Source organism: Diabrotica undecimpunctata, chromosome 2 (assembly GCF_040954645.1).
Source record: "Diabrotica undecimpunctata isolate CICGRU chromosome 2, icDiaUnde3, whole genome shotgun sequence".
Classification (NCBI taxonomy): domain Eukaryota; kingdom Metazoa; phylum Arthropoda; class Insecta; order Coleoptera; family Chrysomelidae; genus Diabrotica; species Diabrotica undecimpunctata.
Window position 1 is genome coordinate 37,000,173 of NC_092804.1, and position 13,691 is coordinate 37,013,863.

A 13,691-nucleotide genomic window follows, 5' to 3' on the forward strand; every position below is an offset into this window, starting at 1 on the left:
ATGTTAATTTTTTTAAGTAACTAGCGATGTTGTGGTTAACCATTCATTTTTTTTTCTGTAACTAAACTTAAAATTTTAATCATACATATCTACTTCCAATGTATTTTCTTTTTGTTGTATTCTTTGATTCTTATAGAAGTTGTGTAAACTATCAAAGAAACAAAGAGTAACAAAATGAGGTTCAGATAATTATACGAAAGCTACGATGATTACGTTACAAAAAAGCGTTTGACGAAAGCTGTACGAAATGTGTAAAAGATTTACAGCTCAAAAAGACAGAAAACGATAGTCCTTTTCGTTTAAGGCTACCAAAATAGGTGGCGCTTTTTGCAGCATTAAGAAATAACGTTATAACAGTCGATTGATAGCAATTCATACACGAAAAATGTTGACGAATTGTGTTCCTTTCGCCGTTTATTTTTATATATACGGCGTCTCAAAACATGTGCTAATTGATTTGAAGTACTGCGGAAAAAGCAGGAATAAGCTCATAATCATAACGGGCTTTCTTATAGGACATGCGCAAGATACTGAACAACTGCATAAGATGGATCTGTTTCATACAGACTTGAACTGCAGACTCTGTAGCAGAGAACCTGAAGCAGTCAACGATATTTTGCCTTACTGCGAGATACTATATAGCAGGTAGCAAATACTTTTTGGAGATACCAAAAACTTCAAACATATATGGTAGCCAACCATTAGACATGTCTAAGCTGATATAGAGTTCCAGAATTCTGGAATGGGTATCACGAATAGATGGAAGATTTTGAATAAACCAATTTGCTGCAATTCCGCTGCACAACCGGTTTTTAACAAACGGATTTTGAAAAAAAATATGTATAGGAGAACATTAAACTGCTGGGTTTTAAATTGCTTAAATGTGGAAGTTTTTAGTACTGTACGGATGCAAAACATACTAAAGCAAGATGACATGGCGTAATGCAGATAGACAGAGCCACTAACGAAGAAATCAGTATAAGAAATCAGCATAAGCCTGTGCTTGTATTATGTAACACAAATAAAATTAGAAAAACATCTTACCTTGGATATCCATTGCGCTATAGAGAGTTTCCACAATTTAAGAATTCTAGAATGTAAGAACCAAGGATATGAGAATATAGGAAAAAATAAAAAGTCATGGCTGCGTAACAAATTGGAACCGCACAACAGAAAACCATTTTCTATTAAGCTCAGTACAGAGAAAAATTTGCCAGAATGTTCGTCAATCTCAACCGAAAAGGAGGAACGTTGCTTACCTTATATTTTTGAAAAGGATTTTTAATATAGTTACATCAATCTTATCTGTCTTTCAATGTCAGAATCAAGTCAAAGCATTATTTGATATCAAATTTTTCTCAAATATATTATATTTTATTATCAGGCCACAATATTTTAACAAATTTAACTTCCAACCAGTGCACATGTTTTAACCGCATACGCCGATAACTGATATTTATTTACATCAACTAGGAAGTGCTCCATTTAAATGTATCCATGGCAGATAATGCAAACACTTTAAAAAACTTCAGAATAAGTCAATGTGTTATCGAAAATCAGAATAAATATATCATTTTCGATAAACATTTGATGTTTTTAATAAATAAAAATGGTGTTATATAATATTCGCATTCTGTTGAACAAAATTAACTCATCTTTAGAGATAACCTCGAATTGTCAGAAATGATTAATAATTAAATAACCTTAAGAGTATTTTTATTTTATTTTTTATAAAGTTTTCAAAGCATGATAGTCACAACTAAATAATTATATTACATACCGGCTGATATTGGATTAAGAAAATATTAGGTTTATTTTTCCAGTTGTTTCGATAATCTTCTAACAATTTTCACGTGTGTGAAAGTCATGTTTTCTGACGGTTCAAAAACTGACGTATGTGAACGGTTCAAGTCAGCTGTATACCATATGTCACAAAAATTTGCCAAAAATCCTTTAGAAAAGGTATATTTATAAAAAAAAACCTTTCGGGCTAAATCACAGAACGTTTTCGGAATAAATATTCCATTTTCAATGCTGGTACAAGGTATACATGTTTAGAGCCATTAAATACATGGCCAAATAATGTTTGAAAATAGAATAATATTCACAGATACGTATGCAGGTACCATAAACCTGAGAACAACTAAGGGGTGCCCTCTTGTCGTTGATGACCTTAATAGCAGCCAATAAATCTGGCTCCAGGTTTTCGCAGACGATATTACAATAGTGACTGGGGAAAATTTCCTAATACTGTTGTGGATCAGATGCGATATGTCCTTCAAGACTTTGAGAATTGGTGTCTTGAAGAGAACTTAATCCCTTCTAAAACTAAACTACTAGCCTTTACGTAAATGTAGATTACAAACTAAATTGGAGCACACATATTAGCAGCATAACCAACAGGACTATGCGACTCTTCGGGAACTGCAGATTAATTGTATGTAAAATCTTGGGGCTGAAACCAAAGTTTAGAGGCTATCCGAGGTCTCCCCCCGCTGGAATTATATATTTTAGCGGTAGTTTTTATGGTAATTCTGAGACTTAACGCAAACAATGTATTGAATAGCCAAACAAGTACTACTGGAACTATATAATGACAACAGAACTAATCTTCACTGAGAAGATTAACACAATGTAGAGAACAAAAAGTCACATTAATGGGCATTTAATATAGCTCACTGATGGAACTAAAACTGTACATGGTATTGGATCAAGAGTTTTTGGTCAAACATCCAATTATAGCAAATCTTACAGCCTAGGTCAATATACTACTGTGTTCCAGGCTCAAGTTTTCGCTTTGGTGGCTTGAATTCATGAAATCATGGATGGAGACCCCAAAGCAAAAATAATCAACATTTATATTGACATTCAAGTAACTATTCTGGCCTTAAAAAACCCACTTAACAAATTAAAACTGGTAAGGAACTGCAAAGATAGGAACAACCTCTCAAAATACAATAAAGTGTATTTTATATGGGTGCATGGGAATCAACGAGCAGATTTATTGGCAAAGATAGGCTCAGGAGAAACCTTGGTAGGCCCAGAACCAATGTGTGGCATCACCAGAGATGCTGTAAGAAACGAGTTTTAAAATTGGCTGATTCGAAATCATCAAAAGAAATGGGGAGCCACTCAAGGGCGAATCTAGACTAAGAAGATAATCAAGAATAATGGAAAAACTCTCGGACAATTTGATAAACCTCTATAAACGAGAGATTAAATCATGGATCAAATCAATCAGGAATTCATTGGTCAACTGAGGTTTGAATCAGACGAGATCCTAAAACTATCAATGAGGAAACTGTTGCCTTCGTTGAGGCCACAGGATTTATTAGAGTTTAATGATAAAAATCGAGTATAAACGTGATATGATCAAATGCCAGAGGTTTAATAGATGTCTGAACTAAGAAAAACAAGAAGAGAAGAAAAAACTAAATTATCGTTAATAATTAGAGATTTAAATGCCAAGTTACGAAGAAAAGTAAATGAGAAACTCAGAATTGGAATATATGGAGATGGTAAAACATAATGATAAAGCACATAAATTGATGGACTTCTTGAAAGAGGGAGATCTTTTCGTTATGAACTAATTCTTTGCCAAAAGTCACATGGAAAATGTACATGAATAAGTCTCAAACACTAAAAACGAAATTGATTACATTCTTACAACAGAAAGAACTATCATTAAAGGCGTAATAGTACTAAATCGATTCTCAACTGGTAGCGATCACAGACTTGTCCGAGCTAAACTGAAGCAAACAATAAAATGGAAAGTAGCCCAAAATGGAAAAACAAACAATAAAAACAGATATATAAACTAAAAACAATCTAAAACGATGAAATAAATTCGTTATTAACTGGTACACTAGTAAAGGTGGGAAAAAAAGTAGCAAGAGGAGGCCTATGTTCAAAGATAGATGTTTGAGATTGTTTAGTCAGATAGATACGTACAAGTATACATATAAGTACAAATACATGGAGATAGTACCTAGTAGACTAAAAGAAATAAGGCAAAGCACAAGTGTTAACAATGAATGTCCAATAAAATTAAGATGTAAATGTTAATATTTGGGAAATCACAAAGCCAGTTAAAAATCAGAAAATCATTAGGGCTAGATCAAATATTCATTAAACTACTACGATATGGAGGTGTGACATTGGTAGAGGAAATTACAAAATTATTGCAAATATTGTTAATCATAATATTTCTTCCATATAGCTAGAGACTAAGTACAGCGGTACTCATGTTTAAGAAACGAGATAAAGAGATGGTTGTGTTAAGCCTAATTTCACGTATTCATGACATCTCGGAAAGAGTCCCAGTGCTAGTTTAGTAGATATAATAAAAGTAATAAAAACTTAACATTTATAACTTGACAACTGACGTCTTAAAAATCATGTCTTTGTTGCTTTTAACTCACTTTACACCAGATTAGCTTTTTTACACGAGTTGGCCTTAAAATTAACTTTTCCAAAACACAATACAAGACCAACCTTGTACTGTCCAAAAACATTTCAACTGATGGCACGCAAATTGAACAATTTTATACCTATAAGTATCTGGGCCACGAGATTACATTAGGAACAGAGAATCAAATAACAGAGTTAAACGGGAGAATAGGATTAACATAGGCAGCTTACGGAAAACTAAGGAAAGTCTTTAGATCAGAATGATATTCCCATGTGCTTGAAAAGAAAGGTGAAAGGTTTGATCAATGTGTACTTCCAGTTCTAACGTATGGAGCAGAAACAGTGACCATTACCAGAAAAGTCATTAATAAGATGCAAGTGGCACAGAGAGCACAAAGGTCAATGTTGAATATATCCCTCAGAAACAGAATTTCAAATCGAATAGTTAGGAGAAAAACTGGTGTTACGGACGCATGAAGCGCAGCCAGCACAACTGGATTCAGGGAGCTCAGCAATATGATTATTTACTGGAGGCCTATGTACAGCAGTGGACTCAAAACGGCTGATCATGATGACACCGAATTATTAGTTATATCATAAAACAATCGTTCGATAAAAGAGAAGACAATTTGAATTAGAACTAACTTCGTACACAGGTAATATTTAAGCTTATCACATAAAGTATTGTTTATGTTTATGAAAATCCTTTTTTTAATTTTAATCAAGCTTCCACTTTCCCGAATGTGTGCACATCTGCGGCGGATTGTAATTTGATGTTTTAATGTATTTTCTAATTGCTATTTAATAGATTTCATAATTGTAAAGTGAAATTGAAAAATAATGGCTTCCCTCACGGTTTCTACTAATGAGAATTTTTGCTCGCTATATGTAATTTTAATTTTGTGTTTTCATAAATTGTGTATAAGAGTCTTTTGTTGTTTAACCACAATGGCTAATTATTTTTTAAAAGCTCAAAGTTGTCCGATATTACTCGTGGAGATATTTAGATTAATACATCATGACTTACTACTGAGATTTGCAGGGAAAGAAAGTAATCTGCAGTAATTTTATAGCTTTTTTGTCGAAATCTTAATATATACTTTACTGGAAACCTTTCAAGATTTGGTTCCATTATTAAACATAATAAATAGTCTTAACATTAAACTAGTTGACTGATTCCATGATCATTCAAACCCATTTTAAGAACTAGATAGTTTAAACATGTCCTGTTTCGCATCTACATGTCTCTCTTTCACAACAATTTTGTACGTCTACGAGTATCTTATCTTTCGTTCATCTATACCTCGCATACAAAAACCTTATGATCAGCAGTATCTTCGTAAAATCATTTTCAATTTATACATACAATAGTCCCCTCTGAATCAATCCGTTTCAGGTAGATAGAAACCGAAACAGCCATGTTCTGTGATCACCTGAATTAGAATATACTCAGCACTCTCCTTTATTCTCCTTCCATCTCCTTTGCCACTCATCCGTCACTCAATCTCACCCGGTTTTTTTTTTCATTTTATTCTGTTTCATACCCAAGCCATCAGATACATTGATGTTACTCCAACCAACAATGCCATCGCATCTCTCGACACAATACGGTAACCAATTCTTTTGTTTTTAAGTGTCGTCTCCCAATCGGAAGTTGGATATCATTATCACTATCTTTACTCATTCTACCTCTGCTCTGAAGAGTTCTGTTGAACTACATCTAAACTAGTCCCTTAAATTTTTAAACCTTGACAGTCTCCTTCTTATGCTCCTTACTCCTCTTATCTATCCCTTATTATCAATCTTAACATTTCGTATCGTTGTTGTCTCATTACATGTCCCAGATATTGTAACTTACTTATACGGTACCAAATAGATACCCTTTCTGCCTTTCTCGGAAAAGGCCTTCCTCGGAACATTAATTTTGGAAGACAACAGATCATGATTACCTTGAGATACACCACTGATCAATGAATATAAAAAATTAGGTTTATAAGTGAACATCTCTACAGAAAGAAAGCAAATGAATATAAGCAAGACATTTAAATACTTGGACTGTACACGTGTACAGATGAGTATAGTTAGAAACATGAGGAAGACCCACCAGAAGATGTTGGATATAACGAGATAAAAGAGATATCCGCTCATTATTTTTATAATTTTGCCTTTTATGGTATCGCTTATAGCAGTTTAAATTTAATTACCTGTTTATAAGCATATTTAGGAGATGCTTATGTTTTAGGAACCATTTTATTGTATTTTGTTGTATTTTATTATTTGAGTATTTATAAAAAACGTGCCATTTTAAATAGTTGATTGAAAATAATGGATTTATGGTCTTAACCTGACCTTTTATTACATCTAAACGACAATGAAGTAAATTAGAGCTCACAAATAAAATACCAGTGGCGTAGCAGTAATTTTGAACCATATTAAATAAAAACTAGGGATCATTACAGATTAAGTAAACGATTTAGTCCGGGTAGTGTGGGCTCACTGACTAGAAAATATTCTCATTCCATATTTTTGCACAATCTTACTTGAAATAGTCCACACATAACAAAAGTGCATGTTGTCAAAAGAAAATGATTTAAAAAATTGTTTAAACAATTTTTTTTAAACAAATTTTAAAATTTCATTTTTTTGTAGGGAATAAGATTTTTTGGGTTTATTGGCTCATTCTGAGCAAAAAAATTCTTAGTAACTTTTCTCTAAAATGCATCGTTTTCCGGTTATAAATAATTTAAGGTCTGCACCAAAATGGCCATTTTTAAGACTCGATAACTCGATTAACCTAAAACTCCCATTTTACAATATCCCGAAGAGTTTTATCCTTAACCGCATTGCAACCCATTGTTTTTTATTCTTAAATTCGCGCCGCACTGAGTTCCACGACGGTTATATATAAGTTAATAGCGGTCGCGGAGCTCGGCGCAGCGCGAAATTAACAATGGACTACCTAAGTTCGATGTCACAATGGGCGGGGCTTAAAAAACCTTTCTAAACATTTCTAATCCGTGTGTATTTATCTTATAAGAAGTTCGAAATATTGGTTTTTTTTTCATTGTTTGAAGATCAAATAAGGACTTTTGGTTATGAACATTCATTCTGTTCGATTGGTATTCTTTGTTGTTCGTTAATTTGTGAGGTAAGAATACCATTTTAATAAGATATTTACTCTTAATATTCATGTTTTAAGGTTATGTTATTGTTTGGTTAAAACTTTTTAAAATTATTTTTTTTACTGTATTTTAAGGTATTTTGTTGTTGTATTTATCAGAGTTATTTCACAATATATCAATAAATAATTGAATTTATTTACGAAGTTAAAAAATATTTAAATTATTGTTTTGTTCCTTTTTCGTGGGCAGTGATTTTATCCTGTATAAGACTAAAGATTTTCTCGTAGTTTTAGTAGTGAATAACGACTTTTAGTTATAATATAACATTATGTGGAAATCTTTCTATTAAATTGCCATAGTGAGTGTTTAAAAAAATGTTTTTTTTTGAATATTGTAATAGTATTTGAGTTTATTTTTTAGATCTGGTCATATAATGGCTAGTAAACATGTGTTGAAGATATCCAGTATTACTGAATTTTTCAGTAATGACAATAAAACTACTATTAATTAACTGCTTAAACTACGAGAAAACGAATATATTTAGTTTTTGACGGGATAAAATATTAATAACACCTAAAAAAATAAAACATGTAGTTAAATATTTTTCAGCCTCGTAAATAAATTCAATGATTTATTGATTAATTTTTATTGATATAGACTCGTAATAAGAATTGATAAAAGAATCAAAGATAATTAAAGAAAATAAAGCAATGTGGCCATTTAAAAAAAGAAAACGAACATAGAACTTCATAAAAACATATTACAATTTTAACTTAATTAAATAAGTGCTATGAGATTTTTTATTTAGTTTTACCTATTTTTAATTTTTATTACAAACATAAACATTCTTAAAACCTGTACTTGTGATACGCCTATGTATACCATTGAGACCTATTGAAATGGCAATGTCGCAGCTAATTGAAATTATACAATCTAGGAATAGACTGTGGTCGTTTAATTTAAACATGATTCTAACAATTGAAGCGTCTTATATAAGTTAATTTTCAGAATCGCGTTGGGAAAAATGAAAATAGGCAAGATAATATTAAATATCCTAATAAATTTGGCCTGGCAAGTATCCTTTTCCCTTAGAATATGTTGATCTTACAAAAAACAGCAATCTAGTGAAAACGCAGCTTTTAAATGTGTTTGCTGTTTGTTCGGTTAGGAGTCAAAACAAGTTATGTAAACATTAATTTCTGAACTTCTTAGTTTTTTTACTATTCGTTGTATTATTTGCTCATTTTTGCTTGAGCAGAAAATAACAAAGTGGCTTCTTTAAACAAATCCATCTAATTATTGTGTAAAGGTTACAGATCTTCGCTAGGTCTTGAAGATACATTACACAAACAGAAAGACACACAAAATGTATGCTTGCTAATATTTACATTAAACATATCATGTTGGTCATACTCTTGTCATCTGGACCTAATTTGTATGCTACATTGGAAGGAATTAGACACACAGAACTATATTTAACTTATAAAAAACTATAGAAAAAACTTACTATAGATGGAATGGAAGATTTAATGGATACTATCAGGAAAAAACACAAAAAAAAACTGTAGATAGCCAAAGATAAGAATTTACGCAGTGTGTGGAAGAAAAGCAGATTCAGCAAAATAATATAATCCAGTGTATCACGGTAAAAATATGATATAACCTGTTAAAAGTTCAAGAATCGATGCATGTTAATGAAATTTGGAATTAAATACCTCGATACATTGCACTTATATCGATTAAGAATCGGAGATGAGGTAAAACGCTAGTGGGAAATAAATTAGGTACCACTCTATTACTTATGTGTCTATTGCGATAGGTGTTATCAAGTATTTTTGATATGTATGTATTTTCCCGACTAAATATTTTAATATTAAAATACGTTTTTAGTAGCAAATATGTACTCGTTTAAAGGAAAACAAGTTGGTGCTTAGTAAACAAACGCCAATTTCGTGTCGCCAGGAAGGGAAAATCGTATCTCCACGTGGCGGAAAATCGTTACGATGCCAAAATAATAAATTTCAACAATATCACCCGTGTTTGTTTTCTAATATGAAAAAAATTTCTATTAATATTGCCTGGCACACTCATTCCGGTTTTTTATAGCTTCTGAACTATATTTCTATCAAGATATTCGGTCGCTATTAAAAAGCAGATAAATAAAAGTAAAATTGCTGTATAACTTAGAAAAAATCTGGCTTAAGATACAGCTATCACGCTTTAATTTAATGAAAATAACAGGGAAGTGAGTTTAATAAATAAACCAGTCACCTAAAACCGTTAGTGTTTTATATATAAAAAATGGAAATATAAAAATATTAGTATAAAAAAATGTAAGAGCAAAAAACAAAAATGATCGAAGCTTACTTTCAAACAGATGTAATAGTAAATAGCGATTAATTTCCAGAATACAAGAACATTGTAATTAGTGTTTGACTACATAGTATTCAAATTTGATATATACAAATTCTGCGCAGACTCTTAGGCTAGTCCTGCACTTGCGATTTGTAGTCGCGCGATTGTTTAGTGGCAAAAATTAAACACATTGTTTCAAATACAAATCAGTCGATTTGCAACTAAATAATCACACTGTGATTATTTAGTTGCAAACATATTTTTATTCGACCTTAAGCCCCTTTTTGTTGATTTTGTTACACCTTTGATCCTAATGTATTTTTTAGTTCCTAATATAACGAATTCCCCTACTCTTCGAACTTTTAATCCTTTTAACCGTAACAGCAACCAAATAGGATCCCTCAAAGCCTGAAAATTTCTAAATTTTCCTAAATAAACACCACCAAACATGGATCTAAACAAACCCCCATCTGCAAAAACTGTTAAAGCTACAACTGTTCCTCCATCAGGCCATTAACGTGCCTTTATGCCACTAAACTTCCAAAGTGATTTAAAATTATTATGAAGGGATGTTCGCAGCCCATCACGCCCTAACGGAAAAGTTTGGAATAACATTTTGGCCCTTTACACGCAACGCCATATAGAACGTTACTTTGTATGAACTATTAGCAACATTAATGGGAAGAGTTAAATACCGTATTTTCACTGTATAATGAGGGTGCCGACCTCTATAGACCAGTTTTCCGGGAGAAATAAGTTGTCATTGTGCTAACATTATTCTTATATTAAGTAGATATATGATTGAATTACTAATGCAAAGGGAATACATAAAAAATTAATAGAGGCCACAAAAATATCTGAAAGTAAAGCGAAATGTTTATTAAAATGTATATAAGGAATCATAGAGAACTTCAATACAAGAAAGGGTCTTCTGCAGGGATGTTCCACATCTCCATCTCCATTTAACATATACTTGAAAATCCTAAAACATGAAAAAAAATTTGAAATCGGTATATGTAGTTGACAAAAATACTTGTGGGGGGGGGGGTCTCGCTTACAATTTGGAAAATAAAACCAAAAGGATCTTGCTATTTCATCCTTTATTATAAAAACAGTTTAATGAGCTTACATCCATAGAGAAAAAGTCAGTTTTTGTGAAAAATTGTAAAAAGAACAGAGTACTTTCTAACATAGAGGACAAACAGAATCCCAAAGAACACCATGGTGTAATTTATAAAAGTTAATAAGTTTTATATTTAGCTATAGGTAGCATAAGTCCGTTTTACAGTTTGCAATTATTATACCTGCAAGAAAGTTGGCTAAAGGCATGCGCAGTATGTCCTCAGCTGATTATTTCCTGCACCTTCTTGCAATTGCGCGATAATCGGTTTGGTGCCATTTTCTCTGTAAGTTTTCATGCAAGTCTAGGGGAATTTGTAGGAAGTTTGATTTTTCCATAATGTCAAATGTCATAATCACTGATTGACACGGATTTATAATAATATAATAGTCTTGGCATTTCGAAATTTACTAACAGTCTACAATAGTGACATCTCCCGCCCGCAGTATAGATCGGAAACCCTTCTTCTGTATGCGGATGACACTGCACTCCTCACGTCACGGCCACATAGCGAGCGTCGACAATTGTCTGTATTCGAAAGAGCACAAAACTATTTAGATCGAGTCATTAGGTGGTGTAATAAATGAAGAGTGACCATAAACGCCTCCAAAATACAACAATTGTATTCAAATACTCCAATTGTCGCGATTTTCATGGCCGGATAACCTTGGTAGGAGAGGACCTTATTCTCAGAAACTCTGTTTCTTATTTGGGAGTTCATTTTAGCAGGACTCTCAACTGGAAAGCCGATATTCAAGATACCCTAAACAGGATGAGAAAGAGGTTTAAACTCCTGGCAGCGCTGTCCGGTAAAATGAGCAGGACGTCATCTAAAACATTATTGCACGCCCACAAAACCTTTATAAGACCACTAATCGAATACAAGGCATGCGTCTACGCATCACTTAACAGCCGCCAAATTAACACCATCATGGTCACCAAAAGGAAAATCCTTAGATTCTGCATGAGGAAGTACAGATACTATCCATCAGTACACATACATCAGGTAGCCAATCTAACACCGATTAAGGACAGAATCCTATCCCTCAGCAGGAGATATGTCCTTCGAACCATTACAGGCTCGAACAGCCGAGCCAAACAAATATTAAAGGCCATGCAATTGCCGAGGGCGAATACTCACCAGGGTTCCTAAAAGAAAAGTTTCATTCCCTTCAGCTAAACTTCTACACAACACTAGACACGAACTTGATGAGTATTTTGATATTCTAGAATCATTCCCCATCAAATATCGCAGCTAACAACTGCACGCCAAAAACGCTGATTAAGAGCCGTTCCTATTGTATGGTTGGTAACCCCTGAAGTACCTCATTCGACTTGTTTGGCCTTCTTCACCAACAATTCTTCTTGTGCACCTAATCATATCGTCCATATCACACACTCCACCTTCTGAACCTCAGCTTTTTAGCAATCCACCTACATATCCACAAGCATTGGTCATCACGCTTACCACACCCCCTTACTAAAAAAAAAGGAGTACCCCTTCCTTGAATAGGCAACAGCCTAAACAAGGTAAAACATTGAATCGATCGAAATTTACTAAATAGTGTTAAATAAACATCAATAAGTAATTAAAAAAAACAAAAGTTTATAAGTTAGGTTAAGAGTAAAAATTTCAACATTAATTGCATGGCAAGCCGAGTTCCAAGCTGTAAAATCGCACATAAAGACCTTCCAATAGACTTGCATGAAAGTTAGTCGTGCAAGAAATTGCAGCAAATTTTCTTACGAGCTGTAAAGCGGTCTTTAGCCACGTTGTTTCAAATAAAGGAGGTCGTTACCAGCGAAATCTCGAAACTAACTCTTGAATGGTCTACCAACGAAAGAGGGATCCAACAGATTGTTGTGTTTGTTGTATACCTATTTACTCCCCTGAATCCACACGATCAAGAGTGATGTTAAGTTTGACTTAACACACCAATGACCACCTTCATTTCAAAAAGTGAACATGATACATGGTTTATTTGCTTAATTTTCTACTGGCTTGTTTTAAACTCAGTGCTTATTGTATATATGTATATTGGAGATATTTTTTCTATAAGTATAATTGAAACACCGTTTTCCGAAAACACTTCGTGTAACGCCTATGCCTCAACATATACCGTGGCCTAGCCAAAACGACTTTAATAGAACTTAAATTGCTTTATAAGAGAGAAAATCTGAAGTTTGAAATAACTTTTATATTTAATTTTTCTTTAAATCTTCTCCGAAACGAACAATATCCGGTTTGAGGAAACGGAGATGTGAAAATAAAAATTTGATTTTTACTTAATCGGAAATGTCTCAAAATTAACTTTTGGTTTTTTTAGCGACCTGGAGATTCCTCGTAGGTGAGTAGGTTCACGGTATTTATACATCTTTGTAGAAGCTCCACGTGGGTGGGACATTTCTCTACAAATTGTATGACGTGTAACAAACAGCTAATTTATTGGTGTTTCAGAAGCTTTTTAATAGTGCTGTGATTATGTTACAATTTGTAATGAAATTATGCAAATTTTGTTTCTATCTCTCTCTTCTTTCTGTAGTTAGTTTTGCATGAGCCTTTAAGTTTAGTAATGCCAATTTTGATATTTTGCGATAGAACTTACTGTACGTGGGTGAGGGTATTTCACGTAAAAAGGTGTAGTCCTTTTTTGTATATAGCAAATAATAAATGAAAATTTGCC

At 32.9% G+C, this 13,691-nt stretch overlaps 1 protein-coding gene across 5 annotated transcripts in view; it reads left to right on the forward strand.

Moving 5' to 3' along the window:
- Sesn (Sestrin) overlaps window positions 1–13,691 on the forward strand; it is a 318,966-nt gene that overhangs the window by 211,217 nt on the left and 94,058 nt on the right. Inside the window, exon 2 of one of the 5 annotated variants that reach the window (XM_072522666.1) lies at window positions 13,335–13,355. The exons of the other annotated variants lie outside the window; for them this stretch is intronic. The gene's annotated coding sequence lies outside the window, so the exon portion shown is untranslated. The remainder of the gene's footprint in view (window positions 1–13,334; window positions 13,356–13,691) is intronic. 5 annotated transcript variants of the gene reach the window in all.